Raw genomic sequence first — 19,954 nt, 5'->3', positions numbered from 1 at the left:
CAGAATCGAAACCGTCTCCAACGTAATTTTAGATTTAAAATCATCTTTAACGTGTTTTTTCGTATTAAAATCGTCCTTTTAATTTTTTCTGGACAAAAATGCCCTCCACTACCATCAGCACTTTACCTCCACCACCACCAGCACCTTTACTCCCACTATCACCACCAGCACCTTTACCTCCACCACCAAGAAAAACAACATCAATAAAATCAACACAAATTCAACAAATCCAGAAATCAGAAATTCAACAAATTAATACAAATTTAACAAATTCAGAAATCAGAAATTCAACAAATTAATACAAATTTAACAAATTCAGAAATCAGAAATTCAACAAATCAACCCAAAGTCAACAAATTCAACAACCAAATCAAAAAACAACAAATCAAAATCAGAAGCAGAGGCAGTCATAGAATCAGAAACTGAAACTCAAGCAGAAGCAGATGCAGAATAAGAAGATGCTGATGCAGAAGCCGAAGCTGCAGAAGCAGATGCAGCAGAAGAAGAAGCAGAAGAAGCAGATGCAAAACTACCGGCGCTTGGCCACCCATCACCAGTGGCGGCGACGGAGCGTGCGAGGACAGGCGACGCACTCCACCCTCGGATCCCTCTCTCTCCTCGGCCACCCATCACTCGCGGACCGGCGACGGAGCGTGCGCGGACCAGCTCAGCCTCGGATCCCTCTCTCTCTCCTTCGCGCGTCGCCCTTCTCGCGTTGGGCTCCTCTTCCCGTTGACGCACTCCACGGCGGCAGAAGCATGCATGAACGGTCCTCCCCTCCACCGGTGCTCCCTCTCTCTTTCCCCTCTTCTCTTCTCCCCCGTCGCAGCCCCTCTGCTTTCTTCTTTCTTCCGGCGACGGCAGCTCCAAGCTTCACCGGCGCCGTCCTCTCCCTCCTTCCCCTTCCCCCTCTTCCTTTCCCCTTTCCCCTCTCCCTCCCCTCACCCTTCGCGTTTCTTTTCGGCCCCCCTCCAAAAACGTGTTTCCTTTCCCTCCCACCTCCCCCAAAACGCGTTCTTTTTTTTTATTTTATAATTTTTTTATTAAAGTAGGGATATTTTAGGAATAAAATTAAAAAATTTATTAAAAATGACGATTTTAATACAAAAAAACACGTTAAGGATGATTTTAAATCCGAGACCAAAACAATACTTATCCATTATTATTATTATTATTATTATTATTATTATTATTATTATTATTATTATTATTATTATTATTATTATTATTATTGAGCTTTCCATGGCGACGCGTGCGCGTACCTGATGCGTACGCGTGATTTGAAGATTTGCACGGCGACGCGTGCGCGTACCTGACACGTACGCGTGACACGCGAAGAAAACCATCGACGCGTACGCGTGACTGACGCGTATGCGTGACATGTGTGACATGCAGAGAATGCAGAAAATGCTGGGGGCGATTTCAGGCCGAGTTTCGACCCAGTTTTCGGCCCAGAAACATAGACTAAAGCCAGGGGATAGCAAAGACTCAAGGGAGATTCACACAAGAATGGTTATGCCCACTCCAAGTTAGGCGTGGACCCTACGAAGCAAGTGGTCCCCATCCATCAATTGAAGACATGCTGATTTGTGTAATTAATCCTGATCTAAACTTTATTTTTATTTTAAAAATAGGAAAAGATGTTATTTTAGTTTTAGAAGATAAATTTTAAATTAGTTAGGATTAGATATAAAAGGGGATTCCAACAGGGGATTCCAACACAACATTATTCAAATTCACAATTCACAATTTACAATCCTTATTTTTACTCTGAACCATGAGCAACTAAACCTCCACTGTTAAGGTTAGGAGCTCTGTCTATTGTATGGATTGATTTTATTGTTTTTCTATTTTAATTCATGTCTTGATTTATATTTAAGAATTGTTTTCGTTCTTTATTTTATGAATTGGGTGGAACGGAAGTATGACCTTCATTCTAATTGAGTTGATGTATAACTTGGAAAAGCTCTCTACTTGAACAACAGCTTGAAAACAATTTCTCCTAAATTTTTAGTTTATCTGAATTTAACGGGATACGTGACATATAATCCTTTTATATTTGGGTAATTAGGATTTCTGTGGCATATAACTAGAATTGAACTTCACCCCCCTAATTGGAGTGAATTGACCAAGGAATTGGCTGTTGATGAATTTTAGAGGAGACTAGGAAGGTTTAAGGAATTAGGGTCTAGTCACATACAGTTGCCATGAATTAAATCTTACATGATTAAAATAAATTAATAAGAAAAGTCAATCCAGAAAATAGATAACTCTGAAACCTTAACTGCCTTCTCCATATTTTATTCCTAACTCATTTACTTTACTATTTTAATTTCTGAACGATTGTTTAATGCTCTTTGAATATTCAAACACTCTTTTCTGTTTGTCTAACTAAGCCAATCAATCAATCATTGTTGTTTGATCCATCAATCCTCGTGGGATCGACCCTCACTCACCTGAGGTATTACTTGGTACGACCCGGTGCACTTGCCGGTTAGTTTGTGGGTTATAAATACTGCACCAAGTTTTTGGCGTTGTTGTCGGGGATTGATAGTGATTAACAACTATCAGTTGTTTGATTGCTTAGATTAGGCATTTTAGTTTTAATTTTATTTAAATTTTTGCTTAGTATTTTCGAAAAATTTTTAATAAATAGCACTAATAATTTTCCTTAATTTCTGAAATTAAGTTTGGTGTCACCTAGTTAATTTTATTTTAATTTTTTTGTTTATTTTCCCTGTTAAGTTTTGAAAATTTCTGTCTAATTTTTGTTTGCATTTTCGAAAATTATTTAATTATTTTATTTAGTATTTTTATTTTATTATTTTACACAAGATACTTCACTGGGAATTCTCTACACTCTGACGTAGAGATTCCCATCTTTTCTTGTTTTCTGTTTGTTTATGCGCAGGAACAGAGACAAAGAACATCTCTTAGACTTTGATCCTGAACCTGAAAGAACTCTCAGGCAACCTTTACAACAAGCAAGACTTTGCAAGGCTGCAGAATCCACTATGGATCACAATAATGCTGTTAATGGCAATGTGGCAAATCCGAATGGGAATAAAGAACAAAAGAGAGTGCTTGGCTCTTACTCTGCTCCTACTGCAGATCTTTATGGTAAAAGCATTGTGGTGCCTCCTATAATTGCGAACAACTTTGAGTTGAAGTCACAATTGGTCACCCTAGTGCAACAAAACTGCCAGTATCATGGTCTTCTCCACGAAGACCCAAATCAATTTATTTCTAATTTTCTGCAGATTTGTGATACTGTGAAGACAAATGGAGTGAACCCAGAGGTGTACAAACTCATGCTCTTCCCGTTTGCTCGGAGGGATGGAGTAAAGCTATGGCTAGATTCCCAACCCAAGGAGAGTTTGAATACTTGGGACAAGGTTGTTACTGAATTTCTCACTAAATTTTTCCCACCAAAGAAGCTGACTAAGCTTAGGGTGGAGGTTCAAACCTTCAGGCAAAGGGATGGTGAAACTCTTTATGAAGCTTGGGAGAGGTACAAGCTACTGATTAGGTAATGCCCTCCGGACATGTTCTCTAAATGGACCCAACTAGACATCTTTTATGAAGGCTTGGGTGAAATGTCCAAGATGTGCTTAGATAATTCTGCAGGGGGCTCATTGCACAAGAAGAAGACACTGGAGAAGACTATTGAGCTGATTGAATTGGTTGCTAGCAACCAATATTTATACTCATCTAACAGGAATCTTGTAAACTCTGAGGCTCCTCAGAAGAAGGGTGTTATGAAAGTAGAAGCTCTTAATGCTTTTCTTACTCAGAATAAACTTATGTCTCAGCAAATAAGTCTACTTACTCAACAAATGGGTGATATGTAAGTCTCAGCTATCAACACCCAAAACTCACCTCAAGAGGCCTCTTATGACATGACAGGTAATTTTATACAAAATGATAATTATGACTATGCTCAATGCTCTTCTGAACAGATCAATTACATGGGGAGTGGTCCTAGAAATTCCAACAATGACCCATATTCCAAGACATACAATCAGGGGTGGAGAAATCACCCAAATTTTGGGTGGAGGGACCAACCTCAGAGACCTCAGAATTTCAACAATACTTCTCAGGGCGGCTTTCAACAGAACAATCACAATAATCGCCAATTTCAGTCTCAGCAGCAACAACCACCTCAGCAGAAAAACTCTAAATCCCAAGAAGATTCTAATTGGGAGATGATGAGGAGTTTTATGCAGAAAACCAGAGCCTCCATTAGAAACTTAGAGGTGCAAATGGGCTAACTGAGCAAGCAAATACTTGAGAGGTCTGCAAGTACATTTCCAGGTGATACAGTGGTAAACCCAAGAGAAGATTGTAAGGCTATTCAATTGAAAAGTGGTAAAACAGCTGGTTCTGAGACAAGGGCCAATGAATAGCTAGTTGAAAAGAAAGCTCCAGAGGAGAAAAAGGAAGAAGTAGAGCACGCCCCTCCAAAGCGTGCAGACAACCCGTTTCCTGACTCTCTTGACACGTATCCTACATTGCCAAAGGCTCCTGAATACAAGCCAAAAATGCCATATCCTCAAAGACATCAGAAGGCTTCCAAAGAAAAACAGTTCTCTAAATTTTTAGATGTCTTCAAGAAGCTACAGATCAACATTCCTTTTGCAGAGGCTCTTGAGCAAATGCCCCTTTATGCTAAATTTATGAAAGAATTATTGACTAACAAGAGGAATTGGAAGGAGCAAGAAACCGTGGTGTTAACCAAGGAATGTAGTGCTATTATTCAACATAAACTTCCTGAGAAAATGCAAGATCCAGGGAGTTTTGTGATTCCTTGCACCATTGGAGATGTCAACATCCAGAGAGCTTTATGTGATCTTGGAGCTAGCATTAATCTCATGCCATTTTCAGTGATGAAAAAGCTTCAAATTGAGGAGGTAAAACCCACTCGTATTTCTCTTCAACTTGCTGATCTTTCTATTAAATTACCTGTGGGTGTTGTTGAGGATTTACTTGTGAAAGTAGGACCTTTTATTTTTCCTGCTGATTTTGTTATATTATACATGGAAGAGGATGTAAAATCTTCTATTATTCTTGGTAGACCCTTTTTAGCTACAGGTAGAGCTCTGATTGATGTGCAAAAGAGTGAATTAACCCTGAGAGTCAATGAAGAACAGGTGGTCCTTAATATTTTTGAGGCTCTCAAGCACCCTAATGATTCTGAAGGGTGTATGAGAATTGATGTTGTTGAACCACTTGTTCAAGAAGTACTGGAAGCTGAGGTACATGATAACATTCTGGATCCTATTTCTGAATATGAGTTAGTTGAAGTTGATGACTCACCATCCCAGAAGGTACTAGTTCACATGCCTAAAGCAGAGGAGGAAGTCCCCAAGCTTGAGCTCAAAGATTTACCTCCTTCTCTGAAATATGTGTTCTTGGGTGAAAATGGTTCATATCCAGTGATTATTAGCTCTTCCCTGAAGCCTGAAGAGGAAGAGGCGCTTATTTCAATGCTCAGGAGCCATAAAACAGCTATTGGGTGGACCATTAGTGACTTGAAGGGGATTAGTCCAACCAAGTGCATGCACAAGATCCTCCTTGAAGGTGATGCTAAACCAGTTGTACAACCACAAAGGAGACTCAATCCAACTATGAAAGAGGTGGTCCAAAAAGAGGTAATGAAACTATGGGAAGCATGTATTATTTTCCCTATTTCTGACAGTCCTTGGGTAAGTCCTGTGCAGGTAGTTCCCAAGAAAGGAGGGATGACAGTGATCAAGAATAAAGAGAATGAGCTTATTCCTACAAAAATCGTCACATGATGGAGAATGTGTATAGACTACAGGAGGCTCAACACTGTTACCAGGAAGGATCACTTCCCCCTGCCTTTCATTGATCAGATGCTTGAGAGGTTAGCTGGTCATGCTTTTTACAGTTTTCTAGATGGATATTCTGGATATAACCAAATTGCAGTGGACCCTCAAGATTAAGAGAAGACAGAATTCACATGCCCCTTTGGAGTATTTGCCTACAGGAGAATGCCTTTTGGACTTTGCAATGCTCCAGCAACTTTTCAGAGGTGTATGCTTTCAATTTTTTCTGATATGGTTGAAAAGTTCATTGAGGTATTTATGGATGACTTTTCTGTTTTTGGTAATTCTTTTGAATCCTACCTTAAGCATTTGTCTCTTGTCTTGAAATGGTGTCAAGAATCAAACCTTGCTTTAAATTGAGAAAAATGTCATTTTATGGTTACAAAGGTATTGTTCTTGGACACCGGATTCCAAGTAAGGGAATTGAGGTTGATAGAGCAAAGGTGGAGGTAATTGAAAAATTACCACCACCAACTAATGTTAAGGCAGTCAGGAGTTTCTTGGGTCATGTAGGCCTTTATAGAAGATTTATAAAGGATTTTTCTAAAATTGCTAAACCTTTAAGCAACCTGTTGGTTGCTGATGTTCCTTTTGTCTTTGATTCTGATTGTCTGCATGCTTTTGAAACTCTGAAAGCAAATTGTATCTCTGCCCCCATTATAGTTCCCCCTGACTGGGATTTACCATTTGAATTGATGTGTGATACTAGTGACCTTGCTATAGGAGCTGTTTTAGGACAGAGGCATGGTAAGCTTGTACATGTCATTTACTATGCTAGTCATGTGTTAAAATGATGCCCAAAAGAATTACACAACTACAGAAAAGGAATTATTAGCTGTTGTGTATGCTGTTGATAAGTTTAGGTCCTATTTACTTGGTTCTAAGGTTATTGTTTACACTGACCATGCTGCTTTGAAGTACCTTCTAACCAAGCAGGACTCTAAACCAAGATTAACCGTCAGTTGTCCAAACTTGAATAATCCCCGGCAATGGCGCCAAAAACTTGGTGCACAAAATTGTGATCACACTTTTCACAACTCCGCACAACTAACCAGCAAGTGCACTGGGTCGTCCAAGTAATACCTTACGTGAGTAAGGGTCGATCCCACAGAGATTGTCGGCTTGAAGCAAGCTATGGTTATCTTGTAAATCTTAGTCAGGAGATTAATGATAAAAAAGATTTTATTTATGAAAGGCAAATAACATGAAATAAATAATACTCGTGATTCAGTGATGAGGAACAGGTTGAGGTTCCAGAGATGCTCTGTCGTCTGAATCTCTGCTTTCCTACTGTCTTCTTCTCCAAACACGCATGGCTTCCTTCAATGGTAAGCTGTATGATCCTCTCGGATGAAAAATACCAGGCACGATTTTTGCACGGCTAATCAACTGTCGGATTTCTCGTCTCGGATGAAAAATACCAGGTATAACTACTGCACGGTTAATCATCTGTCGGTTTTCACTAGCGTAGGAATAGGATCTCTCTATCCTTTTGCACACTGTCACTGTGCCTAACATTCGCGAGTTTGAAGCTTGTCACAGTCATCCCTTTCTAGATCCTACTCGGAATACCACAGACAAGGTTTAGACTTTCCGAATCCCAAGAATGCTGCCAATTGGTTCTAGCCTATACCACGAAGGTTCTGATCTCACGGACTCGGTTCGTGGATCAGAGACCCAAGAGATATGCACTCAAGCTGTCGCCCAATGACTACGTTGAGCTCAGGTAGAACGGGAGTGGTTGTCAGGCATGCATTCTTAGATGTGAGAATGATGATGAGTGTCACGGATCATCATCTTCTCCAGATTGAAGTCCGAGTGAATATCTTAGAACAGAATCAAACGTGATTGAATAGAAAATAATAGTAATTGCATTAATCCATTGAGACACAGCAGAGCTCCTCACCCCCCACCTATGGGGTTTAGAGGCTCATGCTGTAGAAGATACAATATCAAATGTACAATGTCATGAGTTGCCAAATGAATCTCTAAAAGTAGTTTTTATACTAAACTAGTAACTTAGGTTTACAGAAAATGAGTAACTAGGTGTAGATAGTGCAGAATTCCACTTCCGGGGCCTACTTGGTGAGTGTTTGGGCTGAGCTTTCAAACTTCCACGTGCATATGCGTCAAATTGGAGTTAAACGCCACCCTGGGTGCCAAAATGGGCATTTAACGCCAAGAAGTGTGCCAGTTCTGGCGTTTTACGCCAGAAAAGGGTCTCTAGCTGGCGTTTAACGCCTGTTTGGGCCATCAAATCTCGGGAAAAGTATAGGCTATTATATATTGCTGGAAAGCCCAAGATGTATACTTTCCAACGCAATTAAGAGCGTGCCAATTGGGCTTCTGTAGCTCCAGAAAATCCACTTCGAGTGCAGGAGGGTCAGAATCCAACAACATCTGCAGTCCTTTCTCAGCCTTTGAATCAGACTTTTACTCAGATCCCTCAATTTCAGCCAGAAAATATCTGAAATTACAAAAAAACATACAAACTTATAGTAAAGTCCAGAAATGTGATTTTTGCGCAAAAACTAATAAAAATATAATAAAAAGTAACTAAAACATACTAAAAACTATGTAAAAACAATGCCAAAAAGGGTATAAATTATCCGCTCATCAGTGTTGCTCTTTCAGGAGTTTGATATTGAGATAAAAGATAGGAAAGGGTCAGAAAATCAAGTAGCTGACTATCTCTCCAGAATTGAGCCTGAAGCAGGAGTACTACCACCCACAACTGTGACTGAGACATTTTCGGATAAGCAATTGTTCCTCATTCAGCAGGCTCCATGGTTTGCAGACATTGCAAATTATAAGGCCATGAATTTTATCCCAAAGGAGTACAATAGGCAACAAGTGAAGAAGCTATTGACTGATGCAAAGTACTACATTTGGGAGGAACCATACCTTTTTAAAAGGTGTTCAGATAGTATCATCCGGAGATGTGTCCCAGATAAAGAAAAATAGCAAATTCTTTGGCACTGTCATGGTTCTGAGTATGGAGGCCACTTTGGTGGTGAAAGGACAGCTATAAAAGTCCTTCAGAGCGGGTTTTACTGGCCGACTCTCTTCAGAGACTCAAGAGCATTTGTGAAGCACTGTGACAGATGTGAAAAAGCCACAAATCTCCCTGCCAACCATGAAATGCCATAGCAAGGAATTCTTGAGGTTGAGCTGTTTGATGTGTGGGGTATTAATTTTATGGGACCTTTCCCACCCTCACATTCAAATAATTATATTCTATTGGCAGTAGATTACATGTCCAAGTGGGTAGAAGCTGTGGCTCTGCCCACCAATGATGCCAAGGTGGTAATGAGCTTCCTTTAGAGATATATCTTTAGTCGGTTTGGTGTCCCAAGGACACTCATTAGTGATGGTGGAAGCCACTTCTGCAACAGACAGCTGGACTCTCTTCTGTAGAGATATGGAGTTCGTCATAAAGTGGCAACCCCTATCACCCTCAGACAAGTGGACAGGTTGAAGTTTCCAACAGGGAACTTAAGAGGATTTTAGAGAAGACAGTTAGTGTTTCAGGAAAGGACTGGTCTAAGAAGCTTGATGATGCTCTCTGGGCATACTGGACAGCCTACAAGACTCCTATTGGCATGTCCCCTTATCAGTTGGTCTATGGCAAAGCCTGTCACTTGCCAGTTGAGCTGGAGCATAAAGCTTACTGGGCAATCCGATATCTGAATCTTGATTCAGAAGCTGCAGGAATCAAGCAAATGCTTCAGTTGAATGAGCTTGATGAATTCAGATATTTGGCCTATGAGAATTCCAAGCTCTATAAGGAGAGAACCAAGTTACTGCATGACAAGAAGATTGCCATAAGAGTCTTTGAGCCAGGACAGAGAGTGCTTTTGTATAATTCAAGGCTCAAACTCTTTCCCGGGAAGCTGAAATTCTGGTGGTCAAGACCGTTTGTGGTTACCAGAGCTTCACCATATGGTTATGTGAAAATACAGGAAGAGAATTCTGACAGGAAATTTTCAGTGAATGGCCAAAGGTTGAAGCACTATCTTGGAGGCGAGATCGATCGCCAGAGGTCCGCTCATCTGCTGACTTAGCAAAACTGACCGTCAAGCTAGTGACGTTAAAGAAGCGGTTGTCGGGAGGCAACCCGATAATTTCATATCCTTAGTTATTTTTCGTAGTAGTAGCTTTCTTACTTGTTTGATTTTTATTGAGTTTTTACTATTTTTTTTATCATGCAGCTATTTTATAACAGGAACCGAACACTTCAGGCAACACACACTCACATATTTCAAAAAAAAAAAAAAACGAGCACACAACGCGCAAGTGCCGCTGACGCGTACGCGTCATATGTGTGTGCGTGAAAAATAATATTGGACAGAGAGTTGAGCATGAGTGGGGCTGGAACTATGCTAGGTGCATAAGTCGCATCACGCGTGCGCATCCCTGACGCGTGCGCGTCCTTTCCCCAAATGACCATCCACGCGTGCGCATGCATGACGCACACGCGTCATATGAAAATTGTGGTTCCTAGGCCACACGAACAGAGAGTTGTGCATGCACGCGGCCGCCTTCACGCGATTCGCACAAACCAAATCGATGCGTACGCGTCCCTACGCATCCCTGACGCGTACGCGTCACTTGAAATTTGCGCGATCCACGCGTACGCGTGCCTTACGCGTACGCGTTGCATGCGACGCCCAAATTAAATTCCTCAGCGCCTGAATTCAAATCATCCACCCCCCAATCCTAATTATCTCTTGTTCTTTTATCATTTTATTCTTCTTTTATCTTACTATTTGTTATTGTTTTCAGTTCTTCTTTACTTGAGGACAAGCAAACCTTTAAGTTTGGTGTTGTGTCGATACACTTATGGCTTTTCTGCTTATTTAATAGCACCAAAGGGAGATGAATGTTCTTCATGGAGGAATGAGATGGCCACTAACATAACTAAGGTGGTTGAGTTCCTTTCATTCTATTTCTCTTCCGTTCTTATTTTGTTGTTTTCTTTTTTCTGTTGCTTTGATTGCCTGCATGGTCTTTAGTACTTTCAGTTCTTAGAATTAGTTTCATTCTATTATTTGTCTCATGTACCTCTCACTGAACTTGAATCTAAAAAGAAAAAGAAAAAGAAGTGATATATTGCATGAGAAATTGAGTTTACATTGAAGAGTAGTCTTATTCACTTAAATGTGGTGGTATTCTCTGAGATTCTGAATGCATGATATGAACAGTGCATATTTAAATTTGAATCAAAGAATGTTAATGTACAAGGAACAAAGATTTAGAGAATTATTATGATTTCTCTTAAATAAACAAAAATTTAATCCTGGAAGTAAAAGAGACAGCGAAAAAAAGAAGAAGCAAGGTCCAAGGCTCTGAGCATCAATGACTAGGGAGGTCAGACATGATTAAAAGCTCAAAGAGTTGTTTCCCTAGTTATATGTGATAAACCACTATTTTATGGTTTATCTTGTGCTAATTTGAGTGATTTTTATCAACTCTTTACTCACTTATTCATATAAATTGCATGGTTTTACATTTTCCTTCCTAATTTCGTTCTATAATTGGAAACTTGCTTCCCAAGCCTTTAAATTACCAAAAATTAATTCTCATTTATACCATTCGATGCCTTGATATGTGTGTTAAGTGACTTCAGGATTTATAGGGCCGGAATGGCTTAGAGGATGGAAAGAAAGCATGCAAAAGTGGAAGAAATACAAGAAGTTGAAGAAATTGCTAAGCTGTCCAGCTTGACCTCTTCGTACTTAACTGACCCTAACTTGAGCTATAGAGGTCCAAATGAGGTGGTTCCAGTTGCGTTGGAAAGCTAACTTCTGGGGCTTCGAAATGATATATAATTTGACATAGTGGCCTTAAATATAAGTGACGCGCATGCGTGAATCCACGCACACGTGTGGTTCTACAGAAAAACCAGCGATCTGTACGTAACTGAATTCGTCCCCAGCTATTTCTGGGCTGTTTCTGACCTAGTTTTTGGCCCAGAAAATATATATTAGAGGCTATAAAGTGGGAGAATCTATTCATTCATTCACACAACATTTATTATTCACAATTTTAGGTTTGAGATGTAGTTTTAGAGAGAGAGAGAGAGAGTCTCTCTCCTCTCTCTTAGGTTTTAGGATTAGGATTTCTTCTTCTTCTCAATTCCAGGTTCAATGTTCCTTTAAATTATTAATGTAAAGAGTACTTTTTTATTTAATTTTAATTATTTATTTAATTATTTCTAATTTTATTTCAATTATCATGTCTCTTTTCCACTCCTTTCTCCCAACAACAAAGATGGTATGCATGTTGACAAAGTAGACTCCCAACTTGACTTGGGAGTTGATTAAAAGGAGACCCTTGAGTTGGAATACTCAAGTGATTAGTTAAATTGGAAGTTGTTGCCTAATTCTCTATTTACTAACGCTAATCCTTCCCAGGGGAAAGGATTAGGATTTGCGAATAAGAGTTAGCTCAATCACTTGACTTTCCTTTATTTAGTAAGGGTTAACTAAGTGAAAATAACAACCTTTTGATACTACACTTGAGAAAATCCAACAAGGATAGAACTTCTAATTAATCATTCTTCTAGTCAAGGCTTTTTATTTTAATTACATAAAACCTCTTGTTAATTTTCATTGCTTTAATTTATAATTATTTATTTTTCCATTCCTCATTCCAAAATTTCTCAGAAAATTCATAACCAATAATAACTACACCTCCCTGCAATTCCTTGAGAGACGACCCGAGGTTTAAATACTTCGGTTATTACTTTTTAGGGGTTTTGTTACTTGTGACAACCAAACTTTTGTACGAAAGGATTCTCTGTTGGTTTAGAAACTATACTTACAACGGGAATTTATTTGTGAAAATTCTTTACTAGCAGAAAGTCCCGTACGTCAATATGCTTGTGGTGTTCTTGTGTCAAGTAATCCTTGAGACAAAACATTTAGAGTCGAGATCAATTAAAATTAGCGGAGTATGCCAAAGGCTTTGAGCACCACTGTCTGGGAGTAGCTGAAAGAAAAATCAGAACTTCAAAAGAGTTCCCCAATTAAGTGCTTGTGGTGTTTCTGTGTCAAGTAAAACTTGAGACAAAATATTTAAAGTCATGGCTAGGCTCAAGGTGCAAAGCACCAAAGAAAAGAAAAATTGCTGTGTTCAAGGGTTAAATTAAGCTACAAAAGATCAAAGAATTCATAATATTATCCGGATTCTAATTCCGAGTGACAGTAACATTCTTCTGATTCAAAGGAGAGTGAGATGCCAAAACTATTCAAGATTGCAGTTATAAACCCCACTGTAAGAAGAGACATGAGCTTAATCGAACTCTCATTCTCATGAAAATTCACATTCTAAGCCTATATTAGTTTGGTTGCTTGAGGACAAGCAACAATTCAAGTTTGGTTGTTGTGATGTGCGAGCATCTTTCTTACCTTTTCCTAGTGAATTTGCATTTAATTTGTTAAGTTTGATCAAGAATTAATTATCTTTTAGCCACTATAGATGCTACTTTGAGTTTTGTACAATTCTGTTTATTTTAGGTAGCATTTGGTTGGATTTGATGGAGTTTCTGCAGAGAAAGAGAAGAAACCAAGGAGCTGACCAGTAAGGAGCGACGTGTGCGCGTACCTGATGCGTACGCATGATTTGAAGATTTGCACGGCGACGTGTGCGCATACCTGACGCGTACGCGTGACTGACGCGTACGTGTGACATGCGCGACATGCAGAGAACGCAGAAAATGCTGGGGGCGATTTCAGGCCGATTTTCGACCCAGTTTTCAGCCCAGAAACATAGACTAGAGCCAAGGGATAGCAGAGACTCAAGGGAGATTCACACAAGAATGGTTATGCCCACTCCAAGTTAGGCGTGGACCCTACGAAGCAAGTGGTCCCCATCCATCAATTGAAGACATTCTGATTTCTGTAATTAATTCTGATTTAAACTTTATTTTTATTTTAAAAATAGGAAAAGATATTATTTTAGTTTTAGAAGATAAATTTTAAATTAATTAGGATTAGATATAAAAGGGGATTCCAACACAACATTATTCCAATTCACAATTCACAATTTACAATCCTTATTTTCACTCTGAACCATGAGCAACTAAACATCCACTACTGTTAAGGTTAGGAGCTCTGTCTATTGTATGGATTGATTTTATTATTTTTCTATTTTAATTCATGTCTTGATTTATATTTAAGAATTTTTTTCGTTCTTTATTTTATGAATTTGGGTGGAACGGAAGTATGACCTTCATTCTAATTGAGTTGATGTATAACTTGGAAAAGCTCTCTACTTGAACAACAGCTTGAAAACAATTTCTCCTAAATTTTTAGTTTATCTGAATTTAACGGGATACGTGAGATATAATCCTTTTATATTTGGGTAATTAGGATTTCTGTGGCATATAACTAGAATTGAACTTCACCCCCCTAATTGGAGTGAATTGACCAAGGAATTGGCTGTTGATGAATTTTAGAGGAGACTAGGAAGGTTTAAGGAATTAGGGTCTAGTCACATACAGTTGCCATGAATTAAATCTTACATGATTAAAATAAATTAATAAGAAAAGTCAATCCAGAAAATAGATAACTCTGAAACCTTAACTGCCTTCTCCATATTTTATTCCCAACTCATTTACTTTACTATTTTAATTTCTGAACGATTGTTTAATGCTCCTTGAATATTCAAACACTCTTTTCTGTTTGTCTAACTAAGCCAATTAATCCATCATTGTTGCTTGATCCATCAATCCTCGTGGGATCGACCCTCACTCACCTGAGGTATTACTTTGTACGACCCAGTGCACTTGCCGGTTAGTTTGTGGGTTATAAATACCGCACCAAGTTACTCGTTTAATCAAGTAGAGCTGAACCCCTTTGTTGGTTCCGACTTCTTTAAAGAGGTCGAGCACAGGTAGAGGCCACCTTCCAAGGCTTGGGTCCTTTATCCTTATTGGGCCTGGCTCTTATCTATTAGGCCAAGTGGTGCGCGAAATTGAACTCCGCACAACTGAACCGGCAAGTGTACCGAGTCGTCCAAGTAATACCTCAAGTGAGTGAGGGTCGAATCCCACGGAGATTGTTGGATTGAGCAAGCAATGGCTATCTTGTAAATCTTAATCAGGCGATTAGAAAAGATGGTTGTTTATTTGAAAGCATAAACGAAATAGTAAAGAACGAAATACCAGATTGATTGTGAAAGCAGCGATAAGGATTCAGTTAAGGCTTCGGAGATGCATATTTTTTCCGGATTAACTTTTCTTACTGTCTACTTCAATAACAAATGATTCATTCAATGACAGTCGTAATTGACTAACTCATGTAGTATCCTCATCAAGTTAGCCCCTTCTAAACTATATCAGTCTACCATATCTGAGCAACTCATGCAACATCCTCATCAAATTAACTCATGGCTTCCCACTATAGCCGAAGGTGAAGATCTAAGAAATCCACTCCCCTTCGCGATCCTACTCAAAACGCCATAGACAAGATCGGATCTTCCGGATCAGGGAATGTTGCTTCTCAAACTCTAGCCTTAACGCCACAGAGACCTCAGCAACCCACGGTCAACGAGATTTTATGTCACTTATCCAAAGTCACCCAGGCACTCTCTTGAAATCTGCAGTGCATTCTCTAGTTATGGTTCAATGCTATTTGGGTCAGGACTCACACGGAACCCATGTAGAACAAGGATGAATGTCACGGTTCATCATCAATTCATGAGATGAAGACAAAAATGCACAAGAGAATGGAATCAAACGTGTATTGAAATAGAAATAGTAATATTATTAATCCATGAGAATCAGCAGAACTTCTAACCCTAACTTAGGAGGTTTAGTAGCTCACAGCTTATAGAAAGTAATAGTAAAATGTGTAAAAGGGCAAAGATCTCTAACATTGGTCCTCTTTGTTCTATATATACTAAGAAGTACAAAAGTATGGTAGATTAGACTAAAGGTACGAAAATCCACTCTTGGACCCACTTTGGTTGAGTATTTGGGCTGAGCTTGGCGTCCATCTTGAGGAATGGGCATTGAACGCCCATTGGGGGAGGGGGTGATTGGCGCTTCCTTGTGTCTCTTGGTGGCATTGAACGCCAGGAATGGGGTGCAATGTGGCGTTCAATGCTGGCTTAGGTTCCTTTGGGGCATTGAACGCCAGAAAGGAGGTGACTCCTTGGCTTTCAACGTCCAATATGGGCAGGCTCCTTCGAAGAAAAGTATAGACCATTATATATTGCTAGAAAGCTCTGAAAGTTAGATTTCCAATGCCATTAAGAGTGTATCATTTGGACCTCTTTAGCTCCAGAAATACTCATTTGAGTGCATTGAGGTCAGAATCTAACAACATCTGCTATGCTTTCCTTACATCTGAATCGGACTTTGCCAAAACTCCTCAATTTCAGCCAAAAATTACCTAAAATTATCAGAAAACACAACTTAAAGTAGAATCTAAAAATGTGAATTTAGCACTAAAACCTATGAAAATATAATAAAACTTAAACTAAACATAACAAAAACAATATGAAAATGATTCCAAAAAGCGTATAAAATATCCGCTCATCAGAACACCAAACTTAAACTGTTGCTTGTCCCCAAGCAACCAAAAACAAATTAGAATCAGAAAGAAAAGAAGGATACAATAAATCTCAGAGTTTTCAATAAAGCTCAGTTCCAATTGAGGAGCAGGTCTAGGAACCATTTACTTCTGAACAATTTTAGCATCTCACTATTCTTTGAAGCTCAGAAGTGTTGGTGTCTTTAGGAATTCAGAATCCAGATGATATTATTGACTCTCTTAGTTTTGTTCTTTTTTATTCTTGAACACAGTTTCGTTTAGAGCTTGGCCGTGACCCTAAGCATTTTGTTTTCATGTATTACCACTGGATACATAAACGCCACAAGCACTTAACTGGGTGAATCCAATTGGATTGTGATTCAGCTTTGCTAGAATCCCCAGATAGTGGTACCCAGAGTTCTTAGGCACACTCTTTTGCTTTTGGGATGACGACTTTAACTACTCAGTCTTAAGCTTTTCACTTGACACCTTCACACCACAAGCATTTAGTTAGGGGAATGAGCTCATTTGAACTTTTAGGCCAAGATTTTGTTTCTTTTAGACCTTCCTAACCATTGATGCTCAAAGCCTTGGACCTCTTGCTCTTGCCTTTTGGTTTTAAGAGCTACTGGCTTTTTCTTTTTCTTTTCTTTTTCTCTCTTTTTTTTCGCAATTCTTTCTCTTTTTCTTTCTTTTCTTTTTGATATTTTTTCTTACTTCAAGAATCAATATTTGAAATTTTTAGATTACCAATAATACTTCACATTTTCCATCATTCTTTCAAGATCTAACACACTTAACTTCAATATCAAATATGCACTGTTAATTCATGCATTCAGAAGGTAAAAGTAATGCCACCACCATCAAATAATTGGACTATTCTTATTATATAACTCGAGTTCATGCGTCTAACTTCTCTTTTTCAAATAAAATTTTTCTTTTAAGTATGGTGAGATACATGAAATATTTCATAGCTTTAAGATATAAACAGAGATGATCATGCACTAGAAACAGGAAACAGAAAATGAAATACAATGAAAAACAGAAAAATAACATAAGCAAGGGGGTAATAGAACGTGACCACCTTAGTGACGGTGGCTATTGCTTCCTCTAGTGGATCCAATGGAGCGTTTAAGCTCCTCTATGTCTCATCCTTGCCTCTGTTGCTTCTCCCTCATAGCTCTTTGATCTTCTCTTATTTCGTAAAAGATGGTGGACTATTCTTGGTGTTCCATTTTCAGCTGATCCATGTTGGATCTCAATTCTCCTTGAGAAGTATTCAGTTGATCCCAATGATTTTAGGGAGAAAAATGCATCCCTTGAGGCATCACAGGGATTTCTTGTTGAGGCGGCTTGGTGTGCAGAATTTAAATTCGCACAACTGAACCAGCAAGTACACTGGGTCGTCCAAGTAATACATAAGGTGAGTCAGGGTCGATCCCACGAGGATTGTCGGCTTGGATCAAACAGTGGTTATCTTGTAAATCTTAGTTCGGCTAAAAAAGTTGTTTAGTTGTTTAAGCGCATAAAAGTAAAATAAAATAAAAATAACATTACTCAGTGGTTGTAAATTCAATGATAAGAAGGTGGTTAAGGCTTCGGAGATACTTTATTCTTCTGGACCAATACTTTCTCACTGTCTACTCCAACTGTGAATGATTTCTTCTATAGCAGGCTGTATGTGATCAACGCCGGTTGAGAGGCTGCCAATCTTCCTCTAGGCGGAACACCAGGTTTAGTGCGTATCCAGTCTGAATGAGGGTGAAGCTCCTGCAATCCATCCCCTTGGTGATCCTACTCAAAACGCTACAGACAAGGTCGAATCTTCCGGATCAGAGAATGCTGCGCCTTGATTCTACCCATTACCACAAAGACCCTAATCTCCCCATACCTCAGCTGAACTGATGTCTCGAGAAGTCCCCAACGAAGTCGTGGATTATCCGTCTATGAGATGTATCCTCAAGCTAGTGGTTCATTGATATCCGATGAAAGATGCTCGCTGAACCCATGTAGAATAAAGATAACTTGTGATGGTTCAACTCATTCATAAGGTTGAAGAACGAAGATACATCTTAGGAGAGAATCAAACACGAATTGAAATAGAACAGTAGTGCTTTTATTAATCCATAAAACTCAACAGAGCTCCCAATCTTAACCTAGGAGGTTTAGTTGCTCATACTATACATAGAACAATGTAAAAACATGTAAGGTGGTCGAAGATCCTAAAACAAGGGTGATCTTCTCCTATATATACTAATATAATAACTAAGGACTTTAGAAATATGATAGGCTTAGGCTTGTAGTGCAAAAATCTACTTCCGGAGCCCACTTGATGAGTGTTTGGGCTGAGCTAGGGGTGTCTCCACGTGCTAGTAGGGCTCTTGGGTATTGAACGCCCCCTTTGGACTCCCCTTTGGGCGTTGGATGCCAGCTGCTCCCTTTTGGGCGTCCAACGCCAGGAATGGGGTAGATGGCTGGCGTTGAATGCCAGTTTTGGGACTTTATCTCCAAAGACAAATATGAACTATTATATATTGCTGAAAAGCCCTGGATTTTATCTTTCCATAGCCGTTAAGAATGCTCCATTTGGATATCTGTAGCTCCAGAAATGCTTACTTGAATGCACGGAGGTCAGATCCTAACAGCATCTGCTACGCTTTCCTTGCCTCAGAATCAGACTTTGTCAAAACTCTCAGATTTCAGCCAGAAAATACTTAAAATCACCATAAAACACAACAACTCATAGTAGAATCCAAAAATGTGAATTTTACACCAAAACCTATGAAAACATAATAAAACTTAAACAAAACATGCTAAAAACTATATGAAAATGATGTTAAAAAGCGTATAAAATATCCGCTCATCACAACACCAAATTTAAACTATTGCTTGTCCCCAAGCAACTAAAAACAAAGTAGGATAAAAAGAAGAGTAAGAGACAATAAATCTCAGAGTTTTCAATGAAGCTCAGTTTCAATTAGATGAGCGGGACTTAGTAGCTTTTTGCTTCTGAATAGTTTTGGCATCTCACTATCCATTAAAACTCAGAAGTGTTGGCATCCTTGGGAACTTAGAATCTAGATGATATTATTGAATCTCCTAATTTAGTTCTTTTTTATTCTTAAAAACAGCTTTTAGAGTCTTGGCCGTGGTCCTAAGCACTTTATTTTCCAGTATTACCACCAGATACATAAATGCCACAGACACTTACACCTTCACACCACAAGCATATAGTTAGTTGGATCCTTTTACCCTTGTCTATTGGTTTAAAAGGTTATTAGCTTTTTGCTCTTGCTTTTTGGTTTAAAGAGCTTATTGGCTTTTTCTTAAAATTTTTTTTTTCACATACTCTCTTTTTTTCGCATATATTGCTTTTTTGTTGCTTTTTCTTGCTTCAAGAATCAATTTCTTTTAATTTTTTAGATTACCAATAATACTTCTCATTTTTCATCATTATTTCTAGAGCCAACATTCTTAATTCCAATTTCAAATATTCAATGTTCATTCATACATTCAGAAAACAAAAGCAATGTCACCACATCAAGATAATTGAACTATTCTTAA

Source organism: Arachis ipaensis, chromosome B1 (genome assembly GCF_059453495.1).
Source record: "Arachis ipaensis isolate K30076 ecotype BB chromosome B1, ASM5945349v1, whole genome shotgun sequence".
NCBI lineage: Eukaryota > Viridiplantae > Streptophyta > Magnoliopsida > Fabales > Fabaceae > Arachis > Arachis ipaensis.
This window is presented reverse-complemented; position numbering follows the sequence as displayed.